This window comes from Dermacentor albipictus, chromosome 5 (assembly GCF_038994185.2).
Source record: "Dermacentor albipictus isolate Rhodes 1998 colony chromosome 5, USDA_Dalb.pri_finalv2, whole genome shotgun sequence".
Lineage (NCBI taxonomy): Eukaryota > Metazoa > Arthropoda > Arachnida > Ixodida > Ixodidae > Dermacentor > Dermacentor albipictus.
Genome location: NC_091825.1, coordinates 63,893,878 through 63,903,697, shown reverse-complemented (window position 1 = coordinate 63,903,697; position 9,820 = coordinate 63,893,878). Strand labels below are relative to the sequence as shown.

Here is a 9,820-nt window from a genome sequence, read left to right as displayed (position 1 = left end):
TGGCAAGGCGTTGCTCTCTCTGTTCAGGTGTTTCTTCAGCACGTCGTTGTCTTCTGTTCAGGTTGTAGAGTTCCATCCTGCTCATCGAACGTGTAGATGCAGTCTCGTCGCCATTTAAGGCATCCATAAGGTTTGCTGTCGAACGATCAGGTGTCGCCAAAGTCGCGTCAGCATTGAGAGCATGCATGATACTTGTAGATGCACCCAGATCAAGAGATGTTGAACGCATTTGCCTGGCTGCATAATATGCACGCCGTCTAGCTAAACGTTGTTCCCGCTCTTCATCCGTTTCCTCCGCACGCCGCCGCTTCTTAGCTGCAGCACATCGTTGCAGCTTCACCTTATACACATCATCCGAAATACCGTGGAGGATTCGCTGGGACGACTGCGACATAGAATAAAGAAGCAACCATAGACGAGCCGAGTAGGGGGGGGTCGCTTTTCCACAGCTGGCATGACGATGGATGGATGGATGGAAGGTAGGAGCGTCCCCTTTGAAACGGGGTGATGGCAGTTGCCACCATGCTCAGATCTTTATTTTGCCTTTTATTTTTATCTGTGTTGTGTGTTATTGAATTTCTCGATTTTCTTTAAATACGTCTTCCTACCCTTTTAACCTTATGTCACCTCTCTGCTTTTGAGCCACCAATCCTCCAATAGCCTTTTGCTAATTTCCACCGCACATTTATTTACACGACTATCATTATCTCTGAACCCTAGGGCCTCAGGAAGGGTGACTGCGGCCAAGGAAGGAAGGAAATCAACTTTATTCAGGTCCTGCAGGCCACGAGAGCTTTGGGCTCTCATGGAGTGGGCGTCTCCCACGACGGAACCGGGAGGTTGAGTTTCCTGGCGGCGTCGTGGACCTGCTGGACGGCCCAGAGTTGGAGAGCGAGTTCTTCACTCCGGATTGCCTATTCAAACTTGCGCTTGTCCTGGTCGTAGTTTACGTGAGCTTGCGAGCACGGCCAGAGTAAATGATGTACGTTAAGGGATGTATTGCAATTGGTGCAATGAGACTTGTCGTAGAGCTCAGGCATGTAATGGTGTAATCTGTTTTGAGTGGGGTATGTGTCTGTCTGTAGCATTCTGAGTGTAACCCCTTGAGCTCGAGTGAGCGTGCGGTGTGGCGTGCTATACTGTCTGCGTTGTAGGTAGTAGTGTTTAGTGATTTCATTGTATGTAGTGGGCGCGTCCTTATTCTCCGAGTGGTTGGGTGAAGCCGCGCGGTCTGTAAGCGCGCGCGCAGCCTCGTGTGCCGCCTCGTTAAGGTTGGGGACGTCGCCGATCTTTGGTCCTAAGTGTGCCGGGAACCAGTATATGAAGTGGTTCTTAATCTCTTTCTTTGAAACAATCCTGAGAGCCTGTGCGCAGACCGTGCCCTTTTGGAATGCTCTGATAGCGGCTACTGAGTCGCTGTAGATATGAGAAAGATTGTCGTCGGTGAGCGCAACAGCGATCGCAACCTGTTCGGCCTGCTCAGGCTTCCTTACAATTACCGTGGCTGCATATCTTGTGGATCCACGGCCGTCCACAACCGCCACTGCGAAAGCTTTGTTTCCCGTGTATGCCGCCGCGTCCACAAAAGCTGAGCGTTCACGGTTCGACAAGGCTTGGTTAAGAAGGAATTGTCCTCTCGCTTGTCGTCTGCCCCTGTTGTTTTCGGGGTGTACGTTTCTGGGTATAGGGCGGACCATGATCTTGGCGCGGATGTCCCGTGGGAGGTCCGCAAAGTCTTTTTCTATGTCTCCTTGTGCAAAGCCTAGCTTCTCTAGGATCGCGCGCCCCGGAGGCGTCGTCGAAAGCCTAGCAAGCTGGGCGCGCTGCTGGGCTTCGGCAATTTCTTCCAGGGTGCTGTGCATGCCCAGGTGCCCCAGCTTCTCGTTGCTGGTGCTGGTTGGAATGCCGAGGGCTTGCTTGGTGACCTTTCTGATTTGGGCATTCAGTCTATCTCTTTCAGATCGTGTCCAGTTGAGCATTGCCGCAACGTATGCGAAGTGACAGGTGACGAACGCGTGTATTAGTTTGATGAGATTATGTTCCCTGAGGCCCCTGTGTCTATTGCCAATTCTTCTGATCAGCCCAATAGCGTTGTTGGTTTTGGTGATGAGCTTTTGAACCGTAGAGGCATTGACGTCTTTAGTCTCTACGATCATACCCGGGACTCTGATTTTATCGACGCACGGTATGGCGTGTCCCGAAGTGGTTCGTACGGTAATTTCTTGATTATAATCGAAATCTGACGAGTATGGCCTGCGGCCCTTCTGCGTGGGTCTGCGTACGAGCAGCTCCGACTTGGTAGGCGAGCATCTGAGTCCTGTGGGAATTAGAAATTCTTCTATGGCGTTCACTGCTTCTTGCAAGATGTCCTGCACCATGCCCGGGGTTCCTTTGGACACCCACATGGTGATGTCATCTGCGTATATGGTATGCTCGAGCCCATGGATCTGCCCTAGTTTCTCAGCAAGTCCCGCCATGGCAAGGTTGAAAAGCATAGGGGAGATGACCGAGCTTTGGGGAGTGCCCCTGCTCCCCAGCGAGAGAGTCTCCGTGGAGAGGTCGGCAAATCGGAGCGTAGCCGTCCTGGTATCCAAGAATGACTGCGGCCAAAGCTCGCTGTACGTGACGTCACGTACAGCGAGCGCCCCTCGCGGCAGCGGCGCGCAGCTGCAGCATGGAGGATTCGTTGGGACCATCGCGACGAGCCGAGTTGGGGCCGCGCTTTTCCACAGCTGGTATGACGGCACACATAGGTCACGCTAAAGGTCAATGGTGGATTATCCGGGACGACGGCCAAGAGCGGAAACCTCGAGTATTGCTTTCGCAATAAAAATTGACGAAACAAACACAACGGCGCGTCGAGCAGACGACAGCTAACGACAGCTCGGCGCGCCGCGTTTAGCGCGGGTGCTCCTATCTAAATACATGTTAAAGGAGAATTCGTTTTCCTCGGCAACCACTGCACCAAATTTGACTGGGTTTGCTGCATTTAAAAGAACAACTTAAAATCTAGTGACTGTTGGTTTCTAATTTACGAGTTAGGTCGTCAATTTTTTATAAAAAATTGACGAAAATTGCAAATTTTCAGAAAACGAAACTATCAAGTTTACAACTCTGTAACTCAATAAGAAAAAATGATATCGCAATTCTGTGAATTGTATCTGATAGCAAATCTAAAGCGGACAAAATTTATATGCTACACATGAACCTCAAGAAATGTATTAATATGTATTTACAACTTTTGCAGAACCCTCGTAAACAATGTAACAAATTTACGTAAGATGTAAAATGACATATAATATTTGTCCGCTTTAAATGATCTAATGGATGCCATTTACAGAACCACGATATCTGCTCTTGATGCAGAGCTATTAGATTGTAAACTTCATGTTTCTATTTTTTTTCAAACTTCTGAATTTTTGAAAATCTTTCTAACAAAATTCAACCCCTAAATCAAAATTCTGCTTCCAACAGTCACTAGAACTTATCTTACTCTCTCAAATGCAACAGATTTCATCAAAATCGGTAAAGGGGTTATCTCAGAAAAACGTTTTTGCGTTTTTACATGTATTTGAATAGGCCACGTCGGAGTTGGGCCCGAGCTAAAGCTTCCTCTTAACTACCGTCGGTAGGCGAGGTTCCGCCGGGCCACCGAGGCACCGGATTGGCCGGAACGTCAGAAGAAAGAGGAGCTTTAAGAGAAGGTGACTGCAGCGCTGCCATGGCGCTGCCCCAAATTTCAACGCTTTTTGCTTCACTCTCGCCGCTTGCCGTGGCCTTCGTTGGATACACTCCCCCTTTCTAGTACACTCTCTTGGCTGGCGGATTGGATCGTCGTGGCTTTGGTGAAATCTGAGGTGACTGGAGCCGCTTCCTTTACTAGATGTCCGGTACCAACCAAAGGTACCAACAACGCGGTACAATACCGCGTTGTCCGGTAGCTCAGTTCCGGACCCTCTCCCTTTTCTCTCCTCCGCAAGAGGGCAATGAGCGCCTCTCATGGCGAACGCCTGCAATTTGCAATCACTTGTTGCGGCCTGTGAGATTAACAAGGCATCTGTTACCGTCTCGGAGGCCTGCGATAACGCCCGCTAACAGACGCCCGCGCACATAACGCGCCGGCGGATGCATTCCTCCGCCGCTGCCACATCCGTCGAAAGTTGAAAAGGCAACGAGCGCCGCCTCACGGAAGGGAACCGCCGCTACCATAGAGTTTCATATTAGTATCATAGAGAAACTATGTTAGTATTTTTAGAAACTCTGTGGCCGCTACAATGGGAAAGCGAGCAACGCGGCGGGCATCTAGTAAATGCTGGAGCCTTGAATCCTAGGGTCTGTTCGATTCCGCTGCACCACTTTGAACCAGTTCACGGCGGCTCACGAGAAGTTCAGAAACGGTGCAGCTTGATTCCGGAGGTCCAAACCCAGCGAAACACTCGTAATGAATGCAAAGGTGTAGACGCGGTGTAGGCGTTATGCTTAACGTGCACGGAGTGCGCAAGCTTGAGAGGTCCTGAACTGCAGGCATGATCGGTTTCCGGGGCGTAAATACACACCACAGTTGCAAAGACACATCAGACGTGCGTAAGCGGGGTTTAGCGGTGCTCGCGCCTGTGTGCTGCGTCGTCTGCTGTGTCACTGCTTCGCACCTGTATGCTTGCACCAAGTCGGCACTGACGGTGGAGCGGGTGCAGAAAAATCATGAACCAGCCTTGCACCTTTCCTGGACTTTCTGAAACGAACGTCGTGTACGTTTCTGCGGGCGCCATTGCGGCACCGCGCAAACGAATGGCAGGGTGCAGCACCTAGCGAACTGGTTCAAGTGGTGCAGGCGAATCGAACGTATCCCTAGAATACAACGAACCAGACGGACTCGCAGACTGACAAAACTTTGTTTTATGTTCTTTCTCTCCTTACTTTCTACGCCTTACTTTTTCCTATTCGTTCTTTTAGCATCTCCTGTAGCGTTGACAAATTAACGCCTGCCCTGAGTCGCAAGGGATAAGGACTACTTACTTAGGGCCGGGGTGCTCCTGCGGCCACATGATCATACGTCATCGGCATGGCGGCAGCAGTGCAGTGGCATGCTTGAATGCGCATCCGTGGTCATGCACATTGGCATGATTGAATGCGCGTCAAGCGCACGTGGTCGCTGCAAAACGTGGTTTGTTTGAATCTTTATTTCTGTGCGTGAATCGGTAACGGCGACTGACAGCGGTGTCTTTCGCGTGTTATGTTTGCCGAACATGTTTGTGCAGAATTAGAAGAAACTGCGAAATGCCTGGGAAGTGTTGTGTGCCGCGGTGCAACGGCAATTACAAGACGGGCCCCAAGGTGCACGTCTTCTCATTCCCTAAAACCGATAAAGTAAGAAAAGCGTGGATACGTGCCATTCCACGTGAAAACCTGGTCGTGTCAGCTAACTGCAGGGTAAGAAATTTTGAATGTTTTTTATTTTCTGAGCAGGTTGCTTCTACCGTTGGTTTGCAAGCCCTGTGTGCAACTCCTTTGTGCCCAGACCACACGTACGCTTGCGGACGCGCGCCCACGCATGCGCAGACGGTGTGGTATGGCTCGTACGCGTCAAAACGCGGCGTGATCTCGGGGTACAGCTCCTCCCTGTCGCGCGCTTGGGTTGCCGCGCGTCGGCGCACGTTGCTACGCAGCTACGGCGCAGAACCTTCAACTCTCAGTGAAGCAGATTTGTATCATGCAAGAAAGTGCTTTTTCTTTCCTTTTTGTGCTGATCCAACAGCTATGAAAATACAATAATTACGTTTATGTATATCGAACCATTTTGAAGAACTGTCAATAACGAAGTACGAAGCGGCATCTGCTGTGAGTGAGCCCAGTAAGCGCGCGTTGGGCGCGTCTTTGTGGATGCAAACCGCCATTACTCGCGAGCCGCGCGGACGCGAGCTTGCGCGCGTTCACGCGCCCACGCATGCGCAGACGGTGCGGCGCGGCTAGTACGCATGGAAACGCGTCGGCGCGCCTGGCTACGCAGCTAAGCAGCGGAACGTTCAACTCTCAGTAAAGCAGATTTATATCATGCAAGAAAGTGCTTCTTCTTTCCTTTTCGTGCTGATCTAATAGCGATAAAAATATAACAATTATGTTTATAGGTATCGAAGCATTTTGAAACACTGTCTATAGAGAGTTTTGTAATAGGGGCCCCAAACGTTTTGGGGCCCCAAAGAAATAGCGTCGAAGCCACTGCGCATGCGCGAGACGCAAGCTGCGTTTGGGTTTTGCGTTGAGAACGCTATTTCACCGATTTAGCGGGAGCCCGAATAGCGGTCCCAAAAGCTTTGCGTCAACAAACATGGCGGCACCCATCGAAGCGACTGCTCTAACCTAGCACCAAACTGGGTTTGATTCGCGATAACGCGTGAAGTTCGCAAGCTAGGAGAAGTGACTGCGGTTATCGCTTTCTGTCAACTAGCGTGTGTTATGAAGATTGATTCATTAGACGCCGCTAAAACAGCTCTTTACGTGCTGTTTTAGTAGAAAATTAATCATTGTGACAGACGGAACGGTGCTTGCCTGGCTCACCAAGAAGGATGCCAATCCAAAGTCACAATAACCAGCATTCCCATGCATACCTCAGCGCAGTAGCGCCAGATTTCCCTCTAGGTAAAATAATGAGAAACTCTTAAGTTGTGGATGGAAACCGCCATTCCTCGCGAGGTGCAGCAGGCGCTAGGCGCGCGGACGTGAGCTTGCGCATGTCCGCAAGCGTATGCGTGGTCTCGGCTTTAAAGGCTAAATGTGTCACGCATAGTCCACCATGTCATGTAACCGCACTTATGCTAGGATATATTTATTTTCTTTAGGTGTGCGAGCGTCACTTTAAAGCCGAAGACATCGTTCGAAAAACAAGCTATATTGACGAAGCCACCGGCCGCACAGTGACAGCGTCGCTCTCACATTTACGGCTTCGACCTGACGCCGTACCGACGGTATTTCCTGATTGCCCTAGCTACCTGTCCAGAGAAGGGACTAGACGAGAGGACCCAGAGAGCAAGCGAATGCGCTTAGACTCCGCCGCCCTTGAGAAAGTGCTTGCAAAGTCAATTATCACTGCCCAGAATGAGGACGAAGCAGACAAGCTTTGTGATTTGAAAGAATTGGCAAACTTCGTTCAAGGTAAGTAGCTGACATTTTGGCATGTCATCGAATGCTATGAACATGTCATTTTGGCTCACATTTGTAGATGAGGCTCCTTGGATTAAATACTTTGTTTTTATAAAAGCAGACCTAACTCTAACAGTAAATGTCGCAAAAGCAACACTGAAGCGGCTCGGCTCCAAATTGCTAGTTCCTTCGGTGGTCGACAGCAAACGACGGCTGCTTGAGGGAGTTGAGGGGTTCGACAGTGCCGTTAAGTTCTGAAAACTCAGATATGGACACCTGTGAGACTGTCGTTTCTCTCCTGAGCAAAATATGTGCAACACAAGGAGACTATAACTTTGTGGCCATTCAGCTGCTCACCGAGCAAGTACAGCTGATGTTAGCAAAAAAAAAAAAGAACGATGCCACTACTCTGTTGACTTCATGGTGTACTGCTGTATACTTTTTACAATATCGCCCCATGCATACAAGTATACATGCGCAGTCACAGGAGCATAATCATGTTACACCCAAGGACCATTCGGTCAACCTGTTCATCATTCGGGATGAACCCGCAATTGGAGCATCAGTACAGTGCATTCCTCCGCTACATGGCCAGGAACATATCCGAGTTGAATGAGTAGCAAAGCTACGTGTCTTTGATGGTGGATGAAATTCTCCTAAAGCCCATTTTTGACTACTAGGGAGGCAACATCGCTGGTATCACATTGAACAATGCAGAAGCAGCGAACAGCATGTGTATTTATGGTGCACAGCCTCATGTGCAAGTTTAACGAGATAGCACACATTGTACCCGTGCACAAGGCTAATGGGGAATTTCTGCACAAGGTATTGGGAGACATCATTCGCGGCTTAGAAAAAAATTGGATACGAAGTCATGTGCGTTGTGACTGACAATGATGCTGTAAATTGAAGCGTGATGTTGCCTTTTAAGTACTCTATGACCAAGGCCCCGAAGCCGCACAGAAAAATAACTGGCAAATGATTTCGTGTTTCTGCACCCATCAGATCCTCACCGGCCATTGTTCTTTGTCATTGATCCAGTGCACTTACTGAAGTGTGTGTGCAGCAACTGGTTAAAGCAAAATGACCAGTGTTTCTTGTTGCCCGAGTTTGAGCCAAGCACAACGGGCGAGCGGTGCATGCATTATGTGCATTTTAAGACAACCAAAGACGCATATAATTTAGAGAACGAGCAGCTACTCCGGTACAGCCACACTTTGTCCAGGAAAGCTGTTTTCCCAACAGGCATTGAGAAACAGAATGTTAAACATGCTTTGCAGATATTCAGTGAGTCCGGACCGAATGCGCTTCGAGTGATTGGAGCCAAGCACAACCTAAAACACCACAAAGAAACCGTCAGTTTCATAGAAATCATAGTAAGGTGGTGGAAAGGTGTCAATGTCAAGACCCCTTTCAAAGGACTCAGACTAAGGGATGACTTCCAAAAGCCCATCTGCCCTTCTCCATTCGACTTCAGGGTTTCCTCTTTGGGCAATTTCTTGGAATGGTTGGAAGAATGGAAGGAAAGGAGGGTAGATGCCTGTAAGTTGTCTGATGAGACACATGGCACTCTGATACATACGACTCAAGCATTTATTGAAATTGCCAGATACTGCTTTGAGGAGCTCAAGATGCCCTTTGTGCTTCTTGGGGAGTTCCAGACCAACCTTCTAGAAGACCGTTTTGGATGTTACCAGCCACTGGCTGGCTCACAATATCATGTGTCCATAACACAAATCTATCAGTGTGAAAACAAGTTGCGACTACAGAGCACACTTCCGCAAATGAGCGCGGTGCCTGCAATTGACAATGAGAAAAATAAAAATTGGGAAGAACTGCAAACGCAAGCAGCCGTGCCAAGCGGAAAACTCAGCATTGTTGTGACCGAACAGGCGCAGTCAAAACTGAAGGATGCCGTTGCAGTCATTGCCTGTGTTGCTGGTCGCTCAGTGCACATCGCTCTGAAGAGGTTGAAATGTGACAAATGCAAAGAGCTCTTGATGATTGACAAGACTGTCGCAGTTTTGCCCGAAAATCACATGTACGGTCTTGGCAAAGGAATTGACAGGGGAGAGCTGGTTTACCCAACAATGCAGCTGTGAATGCTGTGGCTCACAATTGCGTTGTTGTGGAAGAGCTTTCCAAGTGCGCAGAATTCCTAAAGGTCCAACACCAGCGCCAAGTGGCCACGGAACTAACACTCCAACTGCTCAGCCATGAGGAGCCTTCAGACTTTGACGTCTGTGAAAAGGGACACACGAGTGAGGTGGTGATGAAATGTGTGTTGTGGTGAAACACAAACATTCTAAAAAATTTCTGCCGGTGATTGAATGACAAGGTGCATGACACGGACAGCAAGGTTAAAAAGCGGAAGCTGCAAACTCTAACGAATAAATGAATACAATGCCGGTGCGCGTAGAAAACACCTATCACTCTATTTTCTATTTCTGCCTAATTTTATTCGGAGTACTACACGCGTAGCCGAAAAAAAGTCAGCCAAGCGCACAATTATTATGCAGACTTGTGCTGAAGCGTTCCTACGCTTCCGCCAGAGTCGGCGCCACGGAGGCAGCCCCCTGGCCTTGAGCCAGTCTAGGTGGCGTTGCTTCAAGTCATAGAGTTCGTACAATCATTGTTTGAAACTATATGCTTCAAGTAGTGCCCAAATCGATCACAGGGCACA

The 9,820-nt window shown here is 49.1% G+C and overlaps 1 pseudogene; it reads left to right on the top strand.

Moving 5' to 3' along the window:
- Window positions 1-5,093: 5,093 nt before the first annotated feature.
- On the top strand, window positions 5,094-9,820 carry LOC139060470 (uncharacterized; annotated as a pseudogene).